Source organism: Rhinopithecus roxellana, chromosome 7 (assembly GCF_007565055.1).
Source record: "Rhinopithecus roxellana isolate Shanxi Qingling chromosome 7, ASM756505v1, whole genome shotgun sequence".
NCBI lineage: Eukaryota > Metazoa > Chordata > Mammalia > Primates > Cercopithecidae > Rhinopithecus > Rhinopithecus roxellana.
The window spans coordinates 126,674,720-126,699,969 of NC_044555.1; the positions used below are offsets into that span (position 1 = coordinate 126,674,720).

The 25,250-nt window shown below is 40.2% G+C and overlaps 1 long non-coding RNA gene across 1 annotated transcript in view; it reads right to left on the reverse strand.

Annotated features, from left to right (window-relative positions):
* LOC115898721 overlaps nt 1–24,985 on the reverse strand; it is a 46,660-nt gene extending 21,675 nt beyond the window's left edge. The window contains exons 1-2 of the long non-coding RNA XR_004058409.1: nt 24,634–24,985; nt 19,686–19,829 (exon numbers count right to left, since the gene is read on the reverse strand). This is a non-coding gene — a long non-coding RNA (uncharacterized LOC115898721). The remainder of the gene's footprint in view (nt 1–19,685; nt 19,830–24,633) is intronic.
* Nucleotides 24,986–25,250: the final 265 nt, after the last annotated feature.

Genomic DNA, 25,250 nt, shown 5'->3' on the forward strand with positions numbered 1-25,250 from the left:
GGTTGGCAGCTCCGCTAATGCTATCTCTTACATGTTTGGGGCAAATTCACCGTAGAGACTGCTGGTCTTTCCTCCCCATCCTGCAACAGGCCAGCCTGAGCATATTCATACACTGGCAGCAGGTTCGCAAGGGAAAATGGAAGCACACAAGTCTTGTGAAACTCAGAGCTGACACACCATGACTTCGGAATTTTATTAACTAAATCAAGTCACAAAGACAGCCCAGATTTAGAGTCCACCTTTTTCCTGGAAAAGAAACTGAAAATTCACATTTACCCTAGGACGACAATTTAGGACGTTTTCACATTCAATCTAGTAGAGATAGCTACAAAAACCTACATCTAACATAATGCTTAATGGGAAAACAGCTAAAGAATTCCTTTCACAGCCATGAATAATAAAAGGCTACTCAATTAGAGCAATTCTACCAAATAGAGTACTGAAGGCAATGAAAAAAGAAAAATGAAATGAAAACAGGATTAGAAAAGAAGAAAAGTAAAATGTCATATATATTATATAATTCCATACATGTATAAAATAAGAGAATACATCAAACTGGGCATAAGATCAATATATAAAAGTAAACTGTATTTCTATATAGCAAAGGACATTAGAAAACATAAATTTAAAGAAGACACCATGTGCAATAGCACCAGTCACTATAAATTAACTAGGGATAGGCTGGGCTTGGTGGCTCATGCCTGTAATCCCAGCACTTTGAGAGGCCGAGGAGGGTGGATCACCTGAGGTCAGGAGTTCAAGACCAGCCTTCTCAACATGGTGAAACCCCGTCTCTACTAAAAATACAAAAAAATTGGCCAGGTGTGGTGGCAGGCACCTGTTATCCCAGTTACTTGGGAGACTGAGGCAGGAAAACCACTTGAATCTGGGAGGTGGAGATTGTGCCATTGCGCTGGGGCAACAAGAATGAAACTCCATCTCGAAAAAACAAACAAAAGTAAATTAACTAGGAATAAAAGATGTGTAAGACTTTTCATTTGAAAATGTAAAATTGCTAAGTGGGCTAGGCGTGGTGGCTCATTCCTGTAATCCCAGCACTTTGGGAGGCCTAGGTGGGTGGATCACCTGAGGTAGGGAGTTCGAGACCAGCCTGACCTACATGGAGAAACCACATCTCTACTAAAAATACAAAATTAGCCGGGCGTGGTGGCGCATGCCTGTAATCTCAGCTACTCGGGAGGCTGAGGCAGGAGAATCGCTTGAACCTGGGAGGTGGAAGGTACGGTGAGCTGAGATCATGGCATTGCACTCCAGCCTGGGCAACAAGAGCGAAACTCTGTCTCAAAAAAAAAAAAAAAAAAAAAAAAAAAAATTACTAAGTAATGGTAAAGAAGATTGAGATAAATGCAGACACCATGATCAAACACAGGAAAATGCAGTGTCATAAAGGTATCAGTTCTCCTACAATTGGTTTATTGGTTCAATGCTACTCAATTTATCATTGCAAAATGTCCTTGTTGTAGTGCTTTTTTTTTTTTTTTTTTTTTTTTTTTGAGACGGAGTCTCACTCTGTCACCCAGGCTGGAGTGCAGTGGCGCAATCTCAGCTCACTGCAAGCTCTGCCTCCTGGGTTCATGCCATTCTCCTGCCTCAGCCTCCTGAGTAGCTGGGACTACAGGTGCCGGCCACCACGCCTGGCTAATTTTTTGTATTTTTAGTAGATACGGGGTTTCACCGTGTTAGCCAGGATGGTCTCCATCTCCTGACCTCGTGATCCACCCGTCTTGGCCTCTCAACGTGCTGGGATTAAGGCGTGAGCCACCTCGCCCGGCTTTTATGTTTTAGTGCTTTTAACTTCAAAGCGCATTTGTCTGATATTAATATTGGTACTGCTACTTTCGTTTTGTGTGATACTTGTTTGCCCCAACCTTAATTTTCAAAACTTCCTATAATTCTTGGCTTTAAGTGACTTAATTTTTAAAACTACTGCATAGGGTTCTTTTTGTTGCTGTTTTGCATTTTGTATTTTAGCCCGATATAATGACTTCTGTCTTTTGAGGAGATAATTGTATCCACTCACATTTACTCTAATGAAGAAAACATTTAACTTTATTCCTGCCTTCCTACCTTATGCTTATTATTTCTTTTTCCAGTTCTTGTTTTTGATGTTTAAGTTGCTGATTATATCTTTTTACCAATTGTTAATTTCCATTCATAGTTACCTTCATTTCTCCATGTCCACAAACAGCCACATATTTTTCTAATGTTGTCCGAAACAAAGTACTCTAAAGTCCCTCAAAGCACACTATTTCTTAGGTCAAGGTACTTGATTTCTTCCTCAAAACTAACCCAAGATGTTGTGTCCATTAACATATGTATTCCAATTCATCCTTTTATATTTTTCCTACTTAAAAGATTTGTTAAAATTCTTTAATATTTTATTCTGTACTCTTAGTGTTATTTCCTTTGCAGTATAGTCCCTCAATTATGACGATTTAGAGTGCTTACGTTCTTCATTTATAAAGAGTATTTTTATTCCTGCTTCTCCTTCATCCACTTCAGTTCTCTTTTCTGGAATATTCACTTGGCTAGATTTTTTTTTTTCTTTTTTTTGAGGTGGAGTGTTGTTCTGTCGCCCAGGCTGGAGTGCAATGGCGAGATCTCGGTTCACTGCCATCTCTGCCTCCCAGGTTCAAGCGATTCTCCTGCCTCAGCCTCCCAAGTAGCTGGGATTACAGGCGCCCGCCACCACGCCCGGCTAATTTTATTTGTATTTTTAGTAGAGATGGGGTTTCACCGTGTTAGCCAGGATGGTCTTGATCTCCTGACCTCGTGATCTGCCCGCCTCGTCCTCCCAAAGTGCTGGGATTACAGGCGTGAGCCACCATGCCCAGCAAGGTGACTTTTTAATAATTCTAGTATTTTTCCAACATATGCTTAGTGCATATCTTTATTCCATTCTGTACCATAGTGAGACTCTACAATCTGGGCCTTCTTCAATTGTGGGAAGTTTTCTTCTACTTGTTACCTTAAATTTTGCCTTGTTTATTCTGTTTTTTCCCAATTGTAACATCTTTTAGTAATATGTTAAAACCTTAGATTTTTAAGGGTATTAACTTTTCCTTATTTTTCCCATTGCTTTATTTTTTCCTTTGTTTTGAGATATTTTATGCAGTTGATCCTTCTAGCCTCTCATTCAATGTCAATTGATCTCCCTTTCAAAACTTTTCCTAATGGTTTAGCATTTTCCTAAATAAACGCTTTTGGGAGGCATCTGAATTTTAACAATTTCATATTTGTTTTTTTAATTCAAATTGTCATTTTTCCATCTAGCTACTGTATTTGCTGAGTCAAAGGTTGACTTGTTCAGAGGCTGTTAGGGGGCCATCTAAGGTTGCTTATGCCGCTTAAGTGGGCTACAATTTATTTATTTCTTTATTTATTGCTTGAGACAGAGTCTCCCTCTGTCGCCCAGGCTGGAATGCAGTGGCCGGATCTCAGCTTACTGCAAGCTCTGCCTCCCGGGTTTACCCCATTCTCCTGCCTCAGCCTCCCGAGTAGCTAGGACTACAGGCGCCCAGCACCTCGCCCGGCTATTTTTTTGTATTTTTTAGTAGAGACGGGGTTTCACCGTGTTAGCCAGGATAGTCTCAATCTCCTGACCTCGTGATCCACCCATCTCGGCCTCCCAAAGTGCTGGGATTATAGGCTTGAGCCGCCGCGCCCGGCCTACAATTTATTTTGTTGGAGTTACTAAGTAAAAAGTAGCTGAAGTTCCACAAGTGGTAGAGAATAAAGTGTTCTTTACTCCTGTAAGCTACTGGAATACCACCATCAAGGACAATAGCTAACAAATATCGAATACTTAACCACGTATCGGGAATGTTCTAAGGATCTGAATACTGAATACAAATTCATATATTTATTCTTCACGACATCCTTCTAATGTAAGTAGTATGATTCTAGCCACTTAATTAATGAGGACAGATAGCAAAGAAAGTTTTATTTATTTATTTTTTTGAAATGCAGTCTTGCTCTGTTGCCCAGGCTGGAGTGCAATGTTGTGGTCTCTGCTCACTGCAACCTCTGCCTCCTGGGTTCAAGCAATTCTCCCTCCTTAGCCTCCTGAGTAGCTGAGATTACAGGCACCTGCCACCATGCCCAGCTAATTTTCTTTTGTGTTTTTAGTAGAGACGGGGTTTCACCATGTTGGCCAGGCTGGTCTCGAACTCCTGACCTTGTGACCGCCTGCCTCAGCCTCCCAAAGTGCTGGGATTACAGACGTGAGCCACCGTGCCTGGCTGCAAAGAAAGTTTAAATACTTTAGGCAAAGTCACAGGAGAACAGTTAGAAACAAATTTTATAATCGGATTAGTCAGGCTTCAGAATTCACATTCTTAAGATCTAGGTTAGGCAAACTGTCAGCACACTTCCGAGGCACTTTGAGGAAGCCTCCCAACTTTTATTGGTTTTCTTGCATTCTGCAAGTCTCAGGTCCAGGGAGAACTCAGGTAACAAATTCAGTTCTATCTTGTGTTCTTGGCATAGGGGAACAACTGGCAAAAATAAGTCTGACTCAGTTAACCTTCCAGTTATTATTAGTCCACCTGTTTCTCAGGTCAAGCCCTTCCCACAGTCTGTTCGTTTTCATTGCAAGCTTTAAAATTTTTGGCCGGGAGCGGTGGCTCCTGCCTGTAATCCCAGCACTTTGGGAGGCCGAGGCAGGAGGATCACGAGGTCAAGAGATCAAGATCATCCTGGCCAACATGGTGAAACCTCTTCTCTACTAAAACAAATACAAAAATTAGCTGGGCTTGGGGTCGCGCGCCTATAGTCCCAGCTACTCAGGAGGCTGAGGCAGAAGAATTGCTTGAACCCGGGAGACGGAGGTTGCAGTGAGCCAAGATAGTGCCCCTGTCTGTACTCCAGCCTGGCGAGCAGCCCAAGGGAGAAATTCCCATAAAGGCCCCACTTATCCTTAGCTACCTACAGGCCCAAGGCCTCCCTTGGCTTGGAAGAAAAAGATAAATTAGAGTTGGGAATGTAGAAATACACAGTCACATTCAGGTTCCAATGTTATAATTTTAAAAAACGCTGACGTTGTTTAACTATATTTATGGGTATATGGGTATTTGTTATGGCTGTTTGCCAAATATTTCCATTACTCCTCCAGGATACTGTTAAGATAGTGGTATTTGGCTAAAGGATGGAGTCAAACGCATAGATCTGATTAAATAAATACCTAACCTACCCCTGCAATCCTGCCAGAACCCTTTATAGGAGAACGCAACCAGGACCTGTAGAGCAAGATAGCCAGATTACATAGTCCATACAGATTAGCCATTTGATACACAGAGAAGTAGAGAAAAATGAAGAGTGGATTAAAGAGGAGAAAATAGAAATATCAGGGAAAAACATCCAATATACGCTATTATGCAATTTGTGTTTAAAGAAAACATACATACAGATTATAGTAATATGATAGGTCATTTTGTGTTCACTTATCTTAATTCCATATTTTCCAAATATTCTGTATTGAAAGAGTCTATTTCTCTTAATTTTAAATATTTCTATTTCTTATAAATAAATAGCTATTTTCATATTTTTAAATCGTACTTTTGGATAACTAAAGTCCAACTGTCAAAATGCTCATAATATAGCCAAGAGAAAAAGTATAAAAGAAAAAATATGCAGGACAATGCCCAATTTTTGTAAGCATATATATGTATATACAAATTAAAATTTATCGGCCAGGCACACTGGCTCACACCTGTAATCCCAGCACTTTGGGAGGCCAAGGCGGGCCAATCACCTGAGGTCAGGAGACCAACCTGGCCAGCATGGCGAAACTCTGTCTCTACTAAAAATATAAAAATTAGCTGGTCATGGTGGTGCACGCCTGTAATCCCAGCTACTCGGGAGGCTGAGGCAGGAGAATCGCTTGAATCCAGGAAGCAGAGGTTGCAGTGAGCTGAGATTGTGTCACTGCTCTCTAGGCTGGGTGACAGAGCAAGGCTTTGTCTCAAAAAAAGAAAAAAAATATATATTTAGGTAAATAAAGCATAAAGATGTGATCAGTGTTTGTCTCAAGACTGTGGAATTATAAATAGGGTGAACATTCCTTTCAGTTTGCCTTAGGAAGTCACAGTTCACACAGTTGTCCAACTTGGACAATAAGTTATATAATTATCGAAGAAGGATACACAATGTATATTCTCTACCTAAGTGCCCAATTAATTATTTAAAATGTGTTGTTTCTTTATTCATTCAAAGCATCATCTATGTGCAAATTAAAATATGAATATATATGAGGCATAAAAATGTAAAAGTGTAAGAAAAGGTCATATGGTAAAATTGATGATGTTGTTTTAACATATTAGTTCAAAACCTATGGAAGAGCTTAACTCTAGTGTCCTTAAATTATAATAGCTAAATACTAGTATTTATTTTGAACATCAAGTTTGAGCAACTGAAATATTTATTAGTGAGTTCTCCATCTGGAAAGACATTTAAAAAGAAGGATGCCATTTTGGTTACCTTCTAAACTATGTGAGCCAGAAAATGGAGTACACCATAAGAGCTTGGGAAATGAGCCAGGTCAAATACCACAACGTCTGATGGAGACAGATAGCCTTGTATAAGCTTTGGAGTTCCAGCAATTTCTTTTCCTCATACACGGACTCCTTGGGACTTGAACCTTGTATCAGAAAACTTGAAAATGGGGAAAATCGTACATATCTAATGGTGACTGATGAGGAAATCTGTGAAGCTGTGGTAGAGGAAACTGAATTACTGAAAAGAAAAGATGCTTGATGAGAGTGTGTGGTTTTAGGCTTCAGTTTGATTGTATATAGAAACCAAAAGCAAAAGCGCAGCAATGTGAGCAAGTTTCTTCGAACTGGGCAAGACACAAGGCAACCATGTTTCCTGGTAGCTTTGCCTTTTAGTGGTGATTTTTTTCAGATGGAATGGGCGGGAGAAGAGGGCCTGGGGGCAGGGTTAGTTAGCTTTCCTGAGCTCATACTGCCATCACGAGGAAGTAGTTTGACAAAAGCAAAAGCTTTGGGTTTGAACTTCCCTCCTATCTAGCAGTTAAGAAAGATTTAGCAAATTCAAAGGCTCAATAGGGCCTGACCCCAAGATGGGCCTTCTCAACCTTAACTCTTAGGCTTTCCAGGAGCTCAGTCTGGACAAAGGCAAAATCTCAATGAAGAAGCTGCTGAGTAAGGTACCAGGACTGATGCAGGGTTTGGTTTCCTCTCACTGTGGGCAGGACTATAGGAAAATTAGTCTACACACAGCTTCTGGGCATTGATCTTCTGGCCCTGCCCCTTAGACCATGAGATAGTTGGGCTGGCACAAGATATCCCTGTACTTTGGAGTATGGGCCCCAATGTTAGCAACGTTAGAATGTGGGGAGGGGGAAATGAATCTCATTTGAGATGGCATCTAACAGCCACTGGAGGTCTCAGGGACACCAAAAGTCTGGTGCCTCTGTTGCCTAAAGCAAGAGGGATCTGAGGAAAAGGAGCATGTGTCACTGTGCCAAGTCAATAAATTCCAGAACATCAATAGGAGTGCAGATATACACAACCAGAAGGCCTGGAAGTGTTCTCTGAGCCCAGGAAGTAACAGCTATAGTGGCTTTGCAGCATTTTGTCTAGGGTCCAGTATGAAGGCATACCCACGTGGAGGGATCTGCTCTCATTTCAGCTCTCTTAATGGGACAGAAATGGGTTCTTTAGCTTTCTTCTAACGAAGATGAGGCCTTTAAGGCTCAGGATCTAACTGTTCATTAAGATTAGCAAGTATTATTCTCTGTGCCTGTTCCTTAGCCTTTTTCTGATGAAGATTCCTTGTAGGCCTGACAAGATATCCTTCTTCAGGGAGCTGAGTACACCAGGACCCCCAGAAAACTTGCCTCTTTAGTGCCACGCTTTCATACCAGAGATGATCTCTGTACATGATCCTTTCGAGAAAATGCTGAGCAGTCCATGAAAACAAGCATGAGTATTTTGATCTTCTTTCTTCTGCTCTCTTCTAAATCTATTCCATTTGAATATTTGCATGAGTACATGTATATGTGAGCACTCATGGGTTTGTTGGTATGACTTTAGGCTTCCACATAGTTTGCAAATCTCCTTGGGTTTTGAAATTTTTCCTTTTATCATATTTTTCCTTTTTATTATAAGGCCACCTCATGGGTCACTAAATATCCTTCGGATTATTGGATTTTGTGTTACTTATAAATTTGCCCAAAGATTTTTGTTTTCTTCACTATAAAAAGTGGTCTTTTTTATTTCCATATGTAAACAGAGCAATGTATAATTTTCAGAGAAACTGATTCTTACACTGAAGGCTATTTTAAAACCTGAAGGGTATACCCTCCCTCCCTCCCTCTCTCTCTCTCTCTCTCTCTCTCTGTCTCTCTTTCTTTCTTTCTTTCTTTCACAGAGTCTCGCTCTGTCGCCCAGGTCACAGTGCGGTGGTGCGATCTCGGCTCATTGCAAGCTCTGCCTTCCGGGTTCATGCGATTCTTCCACCTCAGCCTCCCGAGTAGCTGGGACTACAGGTGCCCACCATCACACCCAGGTAATTTTTTGCATTTTCAGTAGAGACGGGGTTTCACCATGTTAGTCAGGATGGTCTCTATCTCCTGACTTCGTGATCCACCTGCCTCGGCCTTTCAAAGTGCTGGGATTACAGGTGTGAGCCACCGCACCTGGCCTGTTTTCTTATATTAGTAAACTAGGATGGTTTGATCCCAAAGAGTCAATAATTTGCTTTAACCCCTAATCAAACAGGTGGAATATCTTTACTGATGTGGACACTGAGCATGGAATTCATTCTTTTCAAAGAACTTAAGAGGACCACCTGGTATAGCTGAAACATGTGGAGTCAATCTACTAGAGAATAGACCCTTTGCTCCTCCCCACTGTCTGACGTTGCAAAGGAAAGCTGAATGAACCTACTCATCTCTATACTCCTGTCTCCTATGGGAATGTGACCTTGACTCTGGAGAAAGAGTGTGCTCATGTGAAAGGTTAAGTGATGCACACATATTGCCCACCAAATTGTTAAACCAATTGACAATGCTTCCCACCGCATGGGAACTTGTCCGATTCTACAAATGTTCACACAAAGTAGGTATTTTCAGCGGTTTCATGTTCAGTAGCTTACTCAGAGATATTTTGAAGAGGTGGGGAATATTTGAGACTTTGTCAAATTGTAATTTACTTGAGTATTGGTGAATTTGAGAACCTCTGCTGTTGCGGGAAGTCAGGGATCCCAAACAGAGGGACTGGTTGAAGTCATGTTGGAAGAACACAAATTGTGAAGATTTCATGGGCATTTATTAGTTCCCCAAATTAATACTTTTATAATTTCTTATACCTGTCTTTACTGCAATCTCTGAACATAAATTGTTAAGATTTCATGGACATTTATCACTTCCCCAATCAATACTCTTGTGATTTCCTATGCCTGTCTTTAATCTCTTAATCCCATCATCTTCATAAGCTGATGATGAATGTTGCCTCAGGACCCTGTGATGATTGTGTTAACTGCACAAATTGTTTAAACAATATGAAATCTGGGCACCTTGAAAAAAGAACAGGATAACAGCGATGTTCAGGGGACAAGGGAGATAACCATTAGGTCTGGCTGCCTAAGAGCCGGGAGGAACAGAGCCATATTTCTCTTCTTTCAAAAGCAAATAGGAGAAATATCACTGAATTCTTTTTCTCAGCAAGGAACATCTCTGAGAAAGAGAATGCGTTCCCAAGGGGAGGTCTCTAAAATGGCCGCTTTGGGAACGTCTGTCTTTTATGGTTGTAGATAAGGGATGAAATAAGCCCCGTTCTCCCTGTAGGACTCCCAGGTTTATTAGGATGAGGAAATTCCCACCTAATAAGTTTTGGTCAGACTGGTTGTCTGCTCTCAAACCCTGTCTCCTGATAAAATGTTATCATGACAATGCATGCCAGAAACTTCATTAGCAATTTTAATCTCGCTCTGTCCTGTGATCTCGCCCTGCCTCCATTTGCCTTGTGATATTTTATTCCCTTGTGAAGCATGTGATCTCTGTGACCCACACCCTATTCGTACACTCCCTCCCCTTTTGAAAATCACTAATAAAAACTTGCTGGTTTTGCAGCTTGGTGGGCGTCATGGAACCTACTGACATGTGATATCTCCCCCGGACACCCAGCTTTAAAATTTCTCTCTTTTGTACTCTTTCCCTTTATTTCTCAGACCGGCTGACACTTAGGGAAATAGAAAAGAAGCTACGTGAAATATCGGGGGCTTGTTTCTTGTTCCGTGGTCTTTTTCTTCTGGGAAGTTTGTGCCTGGTTCCTTTTCTCTTTCCTTGCTGAATTGTTTCTCTTTAACTTTTCATCTTGGAATAACTAATGATCTGTAATGGATGCCAATGGTTGAAGGGCAGTAAACACGGACAAATAATTGCTTGTGGTTTCCTGTTTTTGCTGTTGTTTTTATTATGCCTGAAACAATGAAATTGTTTCCATCTGCAGTCAGGCCTGTTAGCCTGTATTAAGTATAGCCAGGTGAGGTGAATACAACATTCTTGAACCTGAGGAATTCCTGAGCTGAGGCAACTGCTAGTGTCATCCACAATTCTGTCTCCTCACATTTGTCTACCCTACTTCAAGCATATGACCTAGTCAAAATGCAGCTCCAAGGCAGGCACGCTAACCCATCTAGTTCAGGCCTTCTCTTTCAGTCTATTTTAACTGAGATAATGTCAGAAGATCAGCAATGACCTTTCACCTTCACAAGATATCTGGGATCATTGAGGGATGCTTTGCCACATGTCTCCAAGACACTCCTGAGAGTTATTCACCCTTCTTGTCAATTATCTATTGCCTCTCAACTTTGAATGCATTCTTCAATATATGCTCTACAATAAATAGTGGGAATTTCCCCCCTGCACTCTGAGCTCCCACACTACTGCCAAATAGGGCTCATATCCCAGGCTCCAGTGTGCTAGAGGACTGTGTCCCAGACTGTCTGCCTCTACAACAAGGAGCAGGAGTAGGAGGCAAATGATCAGAAGCCCTGCACTTAGCAGTGAACTGCTTCCTCTAGTTCTTCCTGTACTGGGAGGACACAAAAGCTCCACCTCCAGGACTTCCTGTGCATGAATTTCCTGCCTGCCCCTTGGTCAGTTCTGGCCACTTCTACAACTATATCATGCCTTTGTCCACAGATCCTAGAAGGCCTGAGAGATGAAGGCAAGGACATCACGCTTGAGGCCAGAAGCCTTTCCAACTTCCCCACAGGTCCAACCTTCCTTGACATACTAGTTTTTTGGGAGGAATTGTTCATGACTTGGATTTTCATCAACTGATTTCCTCACGATGGCAGTAGTGCTCCAGAAATGTCAACCAGCCCTGTCCCCAGGGCCTCTTCTCCCGCCCATCCAGTGTGAAAAAACGCCAACAAAGGACAAAGGCACAAGGAAACAAAACTGTTTCAATTCTTGCCCAGTTTGAGGAAACTTGTTCACATCACTGTGCTTTTGCTTTCTATTTCCATCTTAAATCAAAACGAGTCCTTAACCATCCTGCCCTGGTGAGGCATCTTCCCTTTTCCAGCATTAAATTTCCACCAGATCTTTGGCTTCACAGTTCAGCTCTTCTTCACTGAACATTAGTTCTTCAGCATTTGCTCAATTTATTAAGTTGACTTCTTAAAGTTGAACAAGACTCAGGATTCCAGAATGAAATGGGAGAAGAAAATGCCGTAAGTTCCAGGCTTGGAGAAGGTCATCTCTAGTCACCTGGTATCGTGGTCCTTGACATAGTTTTCTAGGTTACCAGGGAATCTCCCTCCATTTTGTAGGAGACACTAATCTTTCTGTCTGGTAGAAGGCTGTTATTTGGCCAAATTCCTGAGATTATTTTCTTATAGGCTATATAGCTCTCATTGGTTTGACATGTCATATATGACATACCAAATGTACCTTTACATTTATTTATTTATTTATTTATTCATTTATTTATTTATTTTTGAGACAGAGTCTCTCACTCTATCTCCCAGGCTGCAGTACAGTGGCACAATCTCGGCTCACTGCAACCTCCACTTCCTGGGTTCAAGCGATTCTCATGCTTCAGCCTCCCAAGTAGCTGTGACTACAGGAAACTGCCAATACGCCTGACTAATTTTTGTATTTTTAGTAGAGATGGGGTTTTACCATGTTGGCCAGGCTGGTCTTGAACTCCTGACCTCAAGTGATCCTCCTACCTCAGCCTCCCAAAGTGCTGGATTTACAGGCATGAACCACTGGGCCTGACCTGTTCTTAGGAAACTCTTAATGAAAAAAATGTATTAAACAAAAAGGTGAGTTCTTATCTAAAACAAGTCTTCAGATGCAACTTTTCTTTGCACTTTGGTGTATCTATTTTAAAAATTCAGTACATCTGTCATGTGACCAATTTGTCTTTGTAATTATCAATACACTTCTTACAATGCTAAATGTGGAAGTCCAAACGGACACAAACACACACACACACACACACACACACACACACACACACACACTCCTTTTTCACTTACTTCATTACACTGAATTCACAGGTTTGCATTTTACTATTTTATTTCCCTTAACAAAACAATAGTCAATATATGTTCTTTAAAGTTTATAAACTGAATCTCCTACATTATTTTCTTAGAGGAAACCAGTTTTAATATTTCTCCATACTTTATTCTAGATGTTTTAGTCAAGGAGGGCTGCCATTAAAAAAATCACAGATTTTTAAACAAAATAAATGTATTTCTCACAGTTCTGGAGGCTGGGAAGTCCAAGATCATGGTGGGAGCCAATTCAGTTCCTGGCTAGGGTCCTTTTCCAGGTATAGATGGATACCTTCCTGTAATGTACTCACAAGGCAAAGAGAGAAAGCTCTGTCCCTTCATCTCCTTATAGGGGCACTAATCATAATGCAGGCTCCACCCTTACGACCTCATCTAAACCTAACTACCTCCCAAAAGTCTCATTTCCAAATACCATTGCACTGTGGGTTAAGGCTTCCACATATGAATTTTGAGGTGGCACAAACTTTCAGTCCATACTACTAGGTTTTTTTTTCTTCCCCGTGTGTAAGCATTGTATTCATTATCTCTTGCTATGTAACAAATTACATCAAACTTAATAGCTTAAAACAACATACATTTTTTATCTCAGTTTCTGTGAGTCAGGAGTCAGGGCATAGCTCAGGTAGGTCCTCAGCTCAAGGCTGCAGTCAAGGTGTCGATTAGGGCTGGGGACTCATCTGAGGCTCAAGATCCTCTTGGAAGGTCATGTGGTTGTTGGCAGAATTCATTTTGTTGCAGCTTTAGAACTCACAATTGCTTACTTCTTTGAGGCTAGCAAAAGAGAATATCTTAGACTACCAGGCCCTCTTTCCCTGTCCTGATTAGATCCAGCCCTCCCAGGGTAATCTCCCTTTTGAGACCCTATCATTTTTGCCATATAATATAAAGGAATCAGAGGAGTGATAATCTATCATATTCACAGGTCCCACTCATACTTAAGGAATTATACAGGGAGATGGAATCATCTTAGAATTCTGCCTATATACCACAAGGATGAATGGATGGATAGATAGATACAGTTTTTAAAGATTTGAAGCCAAAATTATACATGAACACATTTTTCAACGTTAGTTATTTGTACAATACTTTACAAACAACATTATGCCATCTCTGACATTCCTCCGAGATTGAAACACTTTTTTCTTTTTTTTTTTTCTTTGAGATGGAGTCTCACTCTGTCGCCCAGGCTGGAGTGCCGCGGTGCGATCTCAGCTCACTGCAAGCTCCGCCTCCCGGATTCACGTCATTCTTCTGCCTCAGCTTCCTGAGTAGCTGGGACTACAGGCACCTGCCACCATGCCCGGCTAATTTTTTGTATTTTTAGTAGAGATGGAGTTTCACCGTGTTAGCCAGGATGTTCTCGATCTTCTGACCTCGTGATCCGCCTGCCTTGGCCTCCCAAAGTGCTGGGATTACAGGCGTGAGCCACCGTGCCCAGAAGATTGAAACACTTTTAACACTCTTAGCTAGTAAGTTTTTACTTGCTTATATATCCCTAAATAGAATGCCCATATTACCAATTTATAAACTAACCCATACATTCATAATATATACTCTTCCTTCTAGAAGAATATTTTACTTTCTTTGCCCTCACCACACTTCACTAATACCAATATTAGTACTTCACTCACATCCTTCCTTTCTTCCCATCCTCCCAATGTAGCTATAATTGCTTGTGTCAATATTTAATGCATACAATACTATAACAATGTAAATGTCTTGAGATGATCCATGTACTAAATTGTGTTTGCTTTTCTTTTTCTGGACATCTTTCCCCTAGTCTCTGTCTCCTAGAATAATTTACTAGTCATTTCATTTGATGGTCTGTGTACTCAAAGTTCATTCAAACACACACATATACAAGTTGACTAAAATATCTCTCAAGGCGCTCATTCATATTACAGATTTTGATCAATTTAATTTTCCTCGCAAAATTTATCTCAAAATTTTCTGACCTCCTCCAATGTGTCCAATTTCCCCTATGTCTGGTGCCCCAGCACTTTGGGAGGCCAAGGCGGGTAGATCATTTGAGGCCAGGAGTTCGAAACCAGCCTGGCCAACATGGTGAAACCGTCTCTCCTAAAAATACAAAAATTAGCTGGGTGTGGTGGCACGCGCCTATAGTTCCAGCTACTCTGGAGGCTGAGGCAGCAGAATCGCTTGAACCCGGGAGGTGGAGGTTGCAGTGAGCTGAGATTGCGCCACTGCACTCCAGCCTGGCGACGGAGCAAGACTCCATCTAAAAAAAAAAAAAGAAAAAAAAAATTAGCCAGGTATGGTGGCACATGTCTGTAATCCCAGCTACTTTGGAAGCTGAGGTGGGAGGATTGCTTGAACCTGGAAGGCGGAGGTTGCAGTGGGCCAAGATTACGCCACTGCACTCCAGCCTGGGCAAGAGAACAAGACTCTGTCTCAAAAAAAAATAAATAAATAAATAAAAGACTCTTACTATTGATGATACTTTATAATCTGAATTGTATTTTTAAATATATTAAAACAATAGATGTTTCTTATCTTTTATAAAGCATCCTTTTTTAAAAAAAGTGAAAAATGTTTTTTAAAAAAGAGGCATGAGCACTCATTCATAAACAGTATATGGTAGTACAGTTACTACTATTTGCACTTTGGTGTTTACCATCTCAGATCTCTCAATATGTAGAGGAAATCATACATTCCTTTAACCAATATTTATCTAGTTCCTGCCAAGTTCTGGGCACTGGTCTAAGTCTTGGGGATAAAAGAATATTAAATAGGATATTTAATTGAATAGAATCATTTAACTGAATAGAATTATTTAATATTTAACTTAATATAATTCAGTTGTATTTATTTACTATATCAGTTATAATTAATATTTAACTGAAATAATTGATATGTAATTGAATATAATATTTAAGTGAATAGAATTATTTTAATTGTGCACACACACATTTACACATACATGTCTTTATATATACCTCTATATTTGTAAAAATTGTATATAACTTAATGTGCATGCGTATATACATAGTACATATAAATATATATATAACAGGCATGTATGCATAGATATAGGAATATGTGCAAATATTGGTGCATATATTTATAAACTAACACAATACATACATAAACACAATGTGTGTAGATAACTGGAATGTCATAAACAGTAGTAAAATTGAGTATCTTTTCATTTATTTAATAAACAGTTGCAGTTCTTCTTTTGTAAATTGCCTGTTTAATTCCTTTACCAATTTTGCCATTGGTTTAAATACGACAGAAAAGAAAGTTTTAAATTTTTTAGTCACAGGACGCTTACACGCAAACACACGTACAAAAAATCATCTTCAACTACTCTATGAGGTCAGATGCTAACTGAGTGAGGAAAGTAGAAGAGGGGGCCAGAATGTTTCTCCATTATGCAATGAAACTCAAGTAATTCTAGACGTTCTCCATCAACTTGGGAGCAAGAAGTATGGGTTGTCAGGCTTACCAGGTATCCTCACCTGGAGCTTTTTATGAAGAAGTATCAGAGAAGAACAATTGTTATGTATGAGGAGAATCAGTAGACTTCAAGGAGTTCCGCATCCTCTGGGAGAACAAATAAAGAGATGAGCACTCCTCCCTTCCCACCAATCCCACCAAGAGATCTGAGATGATGGCAAAACTCTATTAGGGGACAGGCCTTGGCTATAGGCATAACATTTTTTGGCCTCTTTGTGTATGCCTCTGCTCTCTAAGCAGGAGAATTGGCCTTTTTTGGCTTGGCAGGATGGCTCCCAATGTTTCTTCATTTCCCTCCTTGCTCTAAGGCAATGGGGTCCAGACTTTGGCTGTGTATGAGATCCCCCAGCAAGCACAAATGCTGTTATAAGATATCTCCTCAAATTAGCCTATTTTATGAGTTGTGATGCTGCTATCAAAGGGAGCCCAGGTTCTATGGCTCCAGAACAAGGTGAATTGGCCTGAACCATCTTCTGAGGGGCAGGGACAGGAACAGGAGACAATGGGCACAAGCCCTTCACTGGGCCCCGAAAGTTATCCTCAACGGAAGCCCCACCCAACAACTTCCTGTGCCCGGACTTCTGGCAGCCGTTGGCTCTGTCCTACCTCGCCAACAACAGGCTTTTACACCTGGATATCATCTTTGTCATATTAGCATAAAGTCTTTGCCCAGAGCTCCCGGAATAACTCAGAGAAGTCAGGGAAGCCCAATTTGGGGTTAGGGCCTGTTCAATCTCTCCGCTGAACCGACGTTTCTAAACCGAAAGACCTCACGGGACGGACGCTGTAATGGCGTACAGCATTTTAAAACTATTTCCTCACGATGGCAGTAGTGCTCCAGATACGCCAACACGTACTGCTCCTTAGTCCTTCTCCCGCCCTTCCTGTCCAAAAAAACGTCAGCAAGAAAAAGGCGCCAGGAAACATGGCAGCCTAACTTTTGCCTAGTTTGGGACAATCTGATCACGCTGCTGTACTTTTGCTTTTGGTTTCCATTTGAAAGGAAACTGAGGCCTTCTCTTTTTAAGAACTACATTTCCAATAGGTTTCGCCTTCACAGTTGTGTTCTCGCTCACTCAGCATTACATCTCCAGTATTTTCCCAAGTTACCAGCTTCTGCTTCTGGATTCAAGACTCAAGAATCCAGGACTAAGCAGAAAAAGAAAATGCTAGAAACTCAAGGCCGGGAGGTTATCTCTAAGTACCAAACCACATGTCCTTGCCTGGCTCATCCATCTGTAAGGCTCCCAAGGAATTCTACATTTTCAGGATAGAGATCTAAGTCTTACGTGTTGACTTGTTGGCAGCTATTTGGCTGGAGTCTTAAAAGAAGTGCCCAAATGGCTCTCATTCCAAGAGTTTTCTCTTGTGATTTCATTTACCATTCGAAGACACTTTCCGATGCCATAAAATGGTCTCCAATTGCTTCCTACCACTTCACTGGGTATGTAGGGGTGTGTGTGTGTGTGTGTGTGTGTGTGTGTGTATTTATCTTTGTATCTGTATTTACCAGTTATCTCTTAGAGATAAGCCTTAAAACCACTTCCTCATTAATAATTAAGACACGATGTTTGCCAAGGATTCAGAAATAACCATGCACTGATAAATATTAAAGCACTATCATAAAACCGATTAAGACCAGTGATAATTTTTTAGATCATGTCCTCCTACTCCTTTCAATACACACAGTTTTATATTTATGTTCATATGTGACAATACATTTATATTAAAATTGGTTGTTTGTACATGATGGTTTGCCTAGGAGATTGCCACTCCTGATTCTAAGACAGTTTGGCCACATTATATAAAATTTTTGTCTTCATGTTCAGTAATCAAAGCATTGCAGAAAAATGTTTCTTGGCTGGGCGCGGTGGCTCATGCCTGTAATCCTAGCGCTTTGGGAGGCCAAGGCGGGCAGATTACTTGAGGTTGGGAGTTCAAGACCAGCCTGGCCAACATGGTGAAATCCCGTCTCTACTAAAAATACAAAAAATTAGCTGGATGCAGTGGCGCCCGCCTGTAATCCCAGCTACTCTGGAGGCTGAGGCAGAATAATCGCTTGAACCTGGAGGCGGAAGCTGGGGTGATCTGAGATCACGTCGCTGCACTCCAGCCTGGGCTACAGAACGAGACTTCGTCTCAAAAAACCAACCAACAAACAAAAATGTTTCTTATTGCTCCATTTATTATATAGTTTAAATAAGGCATATATAACATAATATTGCTATATATATATAAAACACATAATATTGCTATACATATATATGCACATTTATTTCACCTTAATTATAACTTGACTTATACTGGGCATAGTTTTCTACAAAGTCTTCTGCACCAACTTACATAAATTGCAAGTTTCCGTATATCAACATCTATTTTTCCTAGCTGGAAATTTCTTTATACTTTGTTCTACAAGGAGGTTTCTCTTCGAAGGAATTATAAAGGTAACATCTGCTATTGGAAATCTACTCATATTTTGAGAAATTACAAAGCCAAAAATAAATGGTATCTCAATGAAAACTAGAAGAAATAACTTTTAAAATGTCTTTGCCATACATTCTCATATCTTCCCTATCCACATATAATGTATATTTTTTTAACCTAAAATCCCAGTTACCTTGTATGTCAGACATGCTTTTCTCACTTATGACAGTTTGAGGTATTTGGAAACATCATTAACTACTCCTTGGAATAGGCAATATTTTTAAGGTTGCTTCTCAAATTTTTGCATTTCCTAAAATTAAGCATACATGTTTACAAAATAACCAGACACATTAGCCTTGTACAAAGAAGTGCAGTGAGGCCACAAGTAATGCCCACTGACGCGGATAAGGATTTTTAAAATGTGGGTGTCCTGAATACACCTGTTTTCTGTGATCAGTTAAAGATATAAATATATTAGATTTCAAATAGCCAACAAATCAAGTTTTCACCAATAATTTCTTCTGTACATATTTGTTCTGGGTTGACTCTCAAATTACAAATATATTATCAGCTTCTTGAAAAATATCTTAGAATACACAATCTATGAAGAACAAACGGAAACACTTTATCACAAATCCCACTTTTTTGAGGCATCCACTATTAGCAGCTTGATGAGTATATTGGTTTAAACATTAAAAAACGATATATAACTGTTCAATAATAACTGATGTTATTTAATGAAATAAATTTAGTCTATATCTCATCAATATACTCCCCACATTCTTCAGCACAATGCTAGACACACACACACACACACACACACACACTTTTCCATTTCTTTTCTTCAAATCCATCCTCATTGGTCCCACTACACATAGAATTTGGTGCCCTGAATTCTCAACTGAACTCTAGATCATGAGTACTCTCCAATAGCATTAACTTTTCTTGAGTAACAAGATAGTTTTTTATGGCTAAATCTCATAGCATTCTTTTACTGTTGATCAAACCGTAAGAATCATATGCATCTGGGAAAAAATCAGTAAGTGGAACAAATATATAGCAGTAAAGAAATGATACTCTTAAGAAGTTTAATTGATATTCCATTGATGTTTGTTATATTGTATTCTGCTCTTTTTAATATATAATTGTACATTGTGGGCACATGTGGACAGGTTGTCAGGATTTGGTGAGTTTTTACTTACATGATACATGAGGAATATCCTTGCATGATACATGAGGAATATCCTTGCAGCTTGAGTTGCTTCTTTCTATCATAGTTTTCTCAGGTCTCACATCACATAAGTCTCATCATATGTCATTAAATGTGCTTCAGAAAGCTGGATTTTCTGTTAAGTAAAATTTGGAAATAGAATTCAGAATAGAGCCTTTAAATCTTGCATGTGTGTAGAAGTGTGTGTGTATGTTTTAAAGAAAAATACATCTTGTAATATGTTCTTTTCCTAATTATATATTGAGATGGTGCTGGTTTCTTGAATTTTTTAAAAACTTGCAAATGTAAGCTTTTCTCATTTTCAACATTTCAAGGCTTTGGACAAGTGTAAGTTAAAACGTGAAGGCAAGTCATTAGAAACATCACTGTAGAAAATTACACACTGTTAGTTGCTTGACTGGGGAACTTTCCAGATAACTTCCTTTCTGCCTATTTACTTTTCTGAACCAATATGTTTATGTGTTCAACTTGAATTAATAATGTATGTAATTAAGAGAGAAAGAAAAACTTCATTTTTCTTTTCAATTTCCTTGTTGTTAGCCAACCAGAATGGTTTGATACCGTTACAACATTTTGCATTTTCTTGCCTAAATCAGAGGTGTGGTCACCTCCCCTATTGAGGACTTGGCGAATGGATTTCAATCTTTCCAAAGGCTTAAAAAGACTACCTACTATAGCTGAACTTAACTGTAGTTGAACTTGGACAATGGATGTTTTGCCCCCTCCCCACCGCCATCCTTGCAAAAGAAATCTCAGCTATCCTCTTTGTCCTCTCCTTTCTACTTTCCTGTGGGAGTTTGGCTGTGCGATCACTTTCAAGAGGTAGTCTCTGGACAAAAGGGTATGCTCATGTGAAAGGTTAAATAATTTGGCCAATTGACCTTCAAAGAGGTGAACCAATTAACAGTGCTTCTCACTTGGTAGGAGCTTGTCCAATTCTACAAATCATTACACAAACATTGACATCAATGGATTCCTTTTCAAAGGCTTGCTCGGGGTTATGATGAAGATTTAAGGGCATTATGGAAGAATACAGTGAACTGCAATTTACTTCTGTACTGGTGAATTTGAGACTCTGTGATAATAGAGGTGCCTTATTCCTTTGCCATCTTTCCTGCTGAGTGGTTTTCTTTTTAACTTCATTTTGAAACAGCTTTTGATCTGAGATGAGTGTCAATGATTGAGCGGTATTGAGAGTTGGCAATAGTTATAATCTGCTATTACTGGTCACAGTGTCATGTTTGAATTCCTGGAACTCAGCAAGGTGCTGCTGCTTTAGGCCTTTATCCGCTCTCTGACCAGATAGTCTCTTCATGTAAACCAAAATGTGTGGGAATACAAAATTCCTGACCCTGAGGAATTCTACAGCTGGGGCTACCTCTCTGTCACTCACAATTCTAAGTTCAGATATGGTACACTGACTCCATACATCTGGCTTTCCTAGTCTAGCATATGGTCAAGTCAAACTATGACTCAACAGCCTAACCCATCTGATGCAGGGTTTCTCTCAGTCACCTGCTTAGCTGAAGTAGGCTGAAAAGGTCAGAGGTCACCTTACACTTTCATAGGGTATTTGAGACCATTGAGACATGCTTTCTCAAATGTTTTCAAACCCTTCTTGACTCATGTCAACCTATAACATCCTCAAGGACAGCTAGACCAAGACATGAATACTAGGAGAGTCATTTTCCCCAGGGACCCTATGGTCTTTGTAGTAGTTGCTAAAAACTTCCTAATAGATGTTATAGCTCTACCCTGGGCAGGTAGAATTCAGGTGGTGACCACATATTACAGCAGTACCCAAGAATAACATTTCTTCCTCTTCTATAAGTGGTCAGCCACTGAATCCATCATTGATACACGAGAAAACTCTCATGTGCAGTCAATCTTAAGAACTTTGCCTTTTCTTGCTATGCTATGGGCAAGTGTCCTGAGGGTCCTGATGTGCTCAGCTTTCCAAAGGAGGGTGTCCTTGGAGGCCTTACAAGGAATCTTCATTAGAAAAAGGCTAAGAAGCAGGCACAAAGAACAATACTTGCTAATCTGAATGAACAGTTAGGTCCCAAGTCTCAATGGCCTCATCTTCCTCAGGGGAAGGCCAACAGCTAAAGAACTCATTTCTGTTCCCTTAATAGAGCTAAGAGTATGTCTCTGTAAAAAGGGAAGCCTTCACATTGGGCCCTAGAAAAAGTGCTGCAAAGCCACCATAGCTGTTACCTCCTGGCTTCAGAAAATACTTCCAGGTCTGCTGGTTGTGTATATCTGCACTCCTGTTGATGTTCAATGATTTATTGGCTTACCCAAGTGACACACACTACCTTCTCCTCAGGTCTTCCTTGCTCTAAGCAATAGGGGCACCAGATTTTAGGTATCCTTGAGACCCCCAGAAAGCACGCTGGCTGCTGTTAGATATCATCTGGAATGAGATGTTTCATCTGTACCCTAACATTGCTGACACCTTGTGCCAACCCCCTACCTCATTGTTCAAGGGGCACGGCCAGAGGATATGTGGCCAGAAGTCCCCCCAAATAGGATCCGAGCCATTTGTTTTAGCCCCACCCTCACTGGGTAGATATCTAAGCCCCAATACTTCCTATACTCCACCTGCCTAGCAGCTGTCCCCTCAGTCCTTCCCCTGACCCTCCACTTACCAGCTTCTCCCCCAGGATCCTACCTTTGTTCAGAGCTTCTGGAAGCCTTCAGATTTAAAGTGAAGGGGACGTACTTAGGGCTAGGGTCCACTCAACCTCACAAAAGGCCCAACATTTCTCAGTTGCTAAAACTTGGGGGAACTCTAACAACTTTGGGTTTATGTTTTGTCAAACTACATCCTCTTGATGGCAGTATTGCTCTGGAAAAGCTGATTAGCCCTGCCTGCGCACCCCACCCCCAAAGCCCTTCTCTTCTCACCCATTCAGTCTGAAAAAAGCCACCAAGACAAAGGAGACAGGAAACAAAGCTGCCTTGCTATTGGCCCTGTCTGGGGGAAATCTGCTCATTCGAATTCACTTTTGCTCCTGGTTTCCCTCTAAACTCAGACTGAAGCCTATACCACCCAGTTTCATCAGCCATACTTTGTGTAAAGAATCCCATTTCCACTCTACCTTAGCTTTGTAGGTCTGCTCTTCTTCATTCAACCTTGATCCCCAACATTTTCCCAAGTTATCTGCTTCATTGGGAAATTCTTAGGGACTTAGGGCTAAGAAAGTGAAAAAAATAATGGAAATAACAGCCTGGAGAAGAGCAAATCTAGGCACCAGGCCATGTGACTTGTTTCACTGCCAGGTTCCCTGTGAGTCCTCCATTTTCTGACCTGGGCACTAGGTCCTGTGTATTGAGTTGGGAGCAGCCATGTTAGAACCCTAATAGGAGGGTCCAGATAGATCTCAAGGCTGAATTCCATACAATGTCCCTCTTGGGGTGACACACACACTCCAAACTTACAAAATTTCAGTGGAAAGGAACATGATTTTGTCTTACGGTTCCATCATTCAACATTAGAACACAAGCAAGTTCCCACGCACGTCATTATTTGACTTTTAATGGCTTCCTATGACTTTATTATGTATGTGTGTGCCACTGCTTAAGCCTTAGGAATCAGTCTTATGGTGTTTTCTCATAAGTAATTAAGACATGGTGCTTGTAAAGAATTTAGAAAATAACCATGTGCTGATCAAGAACAAAAGCACTGTCATAAAATCTTGTATTAAACACTAATAGCCTTTTGCATATTTACGCCCATTGTTTCAACACACACACAGGTCTGTATGTATGGTAATACACTACAATAAACTTATATTTAAATTAAATTTATATATGCATTATGTTTTAGATGCAAACTTTTCACTGTTGGTTCCTGGGTAACTGAAATTGTCATGAAATATTTGCAAGACCTGGATTTTAGATAATAAAACATTTGCAATGAGCTTCTTGATTGATTAATTCATTAAAGAATATTAGGTTATCAATTTTTAAAAAATTTATACACAGGACGTAATACCTATAATACCACCACTCAAGTATCTTAATTTTGATACCTGCCTTATCTAATCATTACTATGCTGACTATATGTGTGTGTGTGTGTATATATATATATATATATATATATACACACTAACATTGGAACAGGCACTACATGCTTATGCCTCAGAACATTAGGGTTTCTTTTGTTTATATTTTTCAAAACTTATACCAAAATTTTATCTTAAAAATTTATGTAAAATCTGTAAAGTTGAAACGCATACTCACTCTAACACTGACCATGATTATACATATATATGCATTATGCATATATATGTATATGCATTAGATAGATAGGTCCAAGTTACCTAATTACAGGCCTAGAGAGAAAAAAAAAATGGTTGCACCTATTATATATATATATTTACTTCTCTTTATTTATTTTTATTCAACCTCTGGGAGCATGAACTAGTCTTCTCTTTAAAGATAATTGAATGCAAACTGGATATAGTTTTGCACAGTCTTCAACATTACCTTATACCATTTGCATACATGAATAACAATGTATATTTTTGAGTGCTTGGATTTTTTTTTTCTATCTTATTCTAGAAGACCTTTCTATTTCAAGAAATTACAAAAGTTACACCCACTGCTGGCACCGTTTAGATTTTAAGAAATTGTAAAGTAGAAAGTAAACGGTACTTCAATCACAACAATAAATAGCCACTTAAAAATATCCTTGCCATACATTCTTATATCTTCACTTTGCACAAATAATATATACTTTAAGAATATGTTCAAATTATCTTGTACTTTGAATGCTAAAACAAGTTTTCCTCATTTGTAACTTGAATGCTTTTCAAATCTCATTAAGTATTCTTTAGAATAATGACAGGTTTTAAATTCTTGCCACCTGTTTTTGCATTTCTAGAAACAATCATACTCCTTTACAATGTACCTGCTATGACAGCCATGTATGGAGAAGTGAAGCGAGGTCACAGGTAATGCCACCTCCAGCAGACAAGAACTTTTAAAATGTAGGTTCATCTTCAATCCTCTTCACTCGATTTTGGTTCTCATCTGTTCGTGCGTGGTCAGCTCTCCTAGGAAAAGTGCTAACCCTTCTTGGTTTGGCAGGCTGGTTCCATTTCTCTTCAAGGTCCTCCTAGCTGCAAGCAATTTGGTTGCACCTGAGACCTCCAGCAAGCACATGGCATCCTTCTATAAGCAACCTGGTATTGTCTGGTTCTCTGCACTGACTCTGCTACCACAAAGGTCCTAGGCCCCAGAGCCTGAAGGCACCACGTGTCAGCCTTTCCCAGACTCTCAGGGGCGGGGAGAGAGACAAATAACCACAAGCCCAGTACTTCGTTGGTTGGTGGCTTCCTCCAGTCCCGCCCATACTGGGAGAATACCAAGACTCCACCCTACAACTTCCTGGGCCCGGACTTCCTGGCAGAGACAGACTTAGTCTTCCTTCCCCGCGGGCCATTTCCTACACCTGGACCTCACTTTGTCCAGAGCTTCAGGTAGGCCTCAGGAGGTGGAACTAAGATCCAGCTCGTGGTCCGAGCC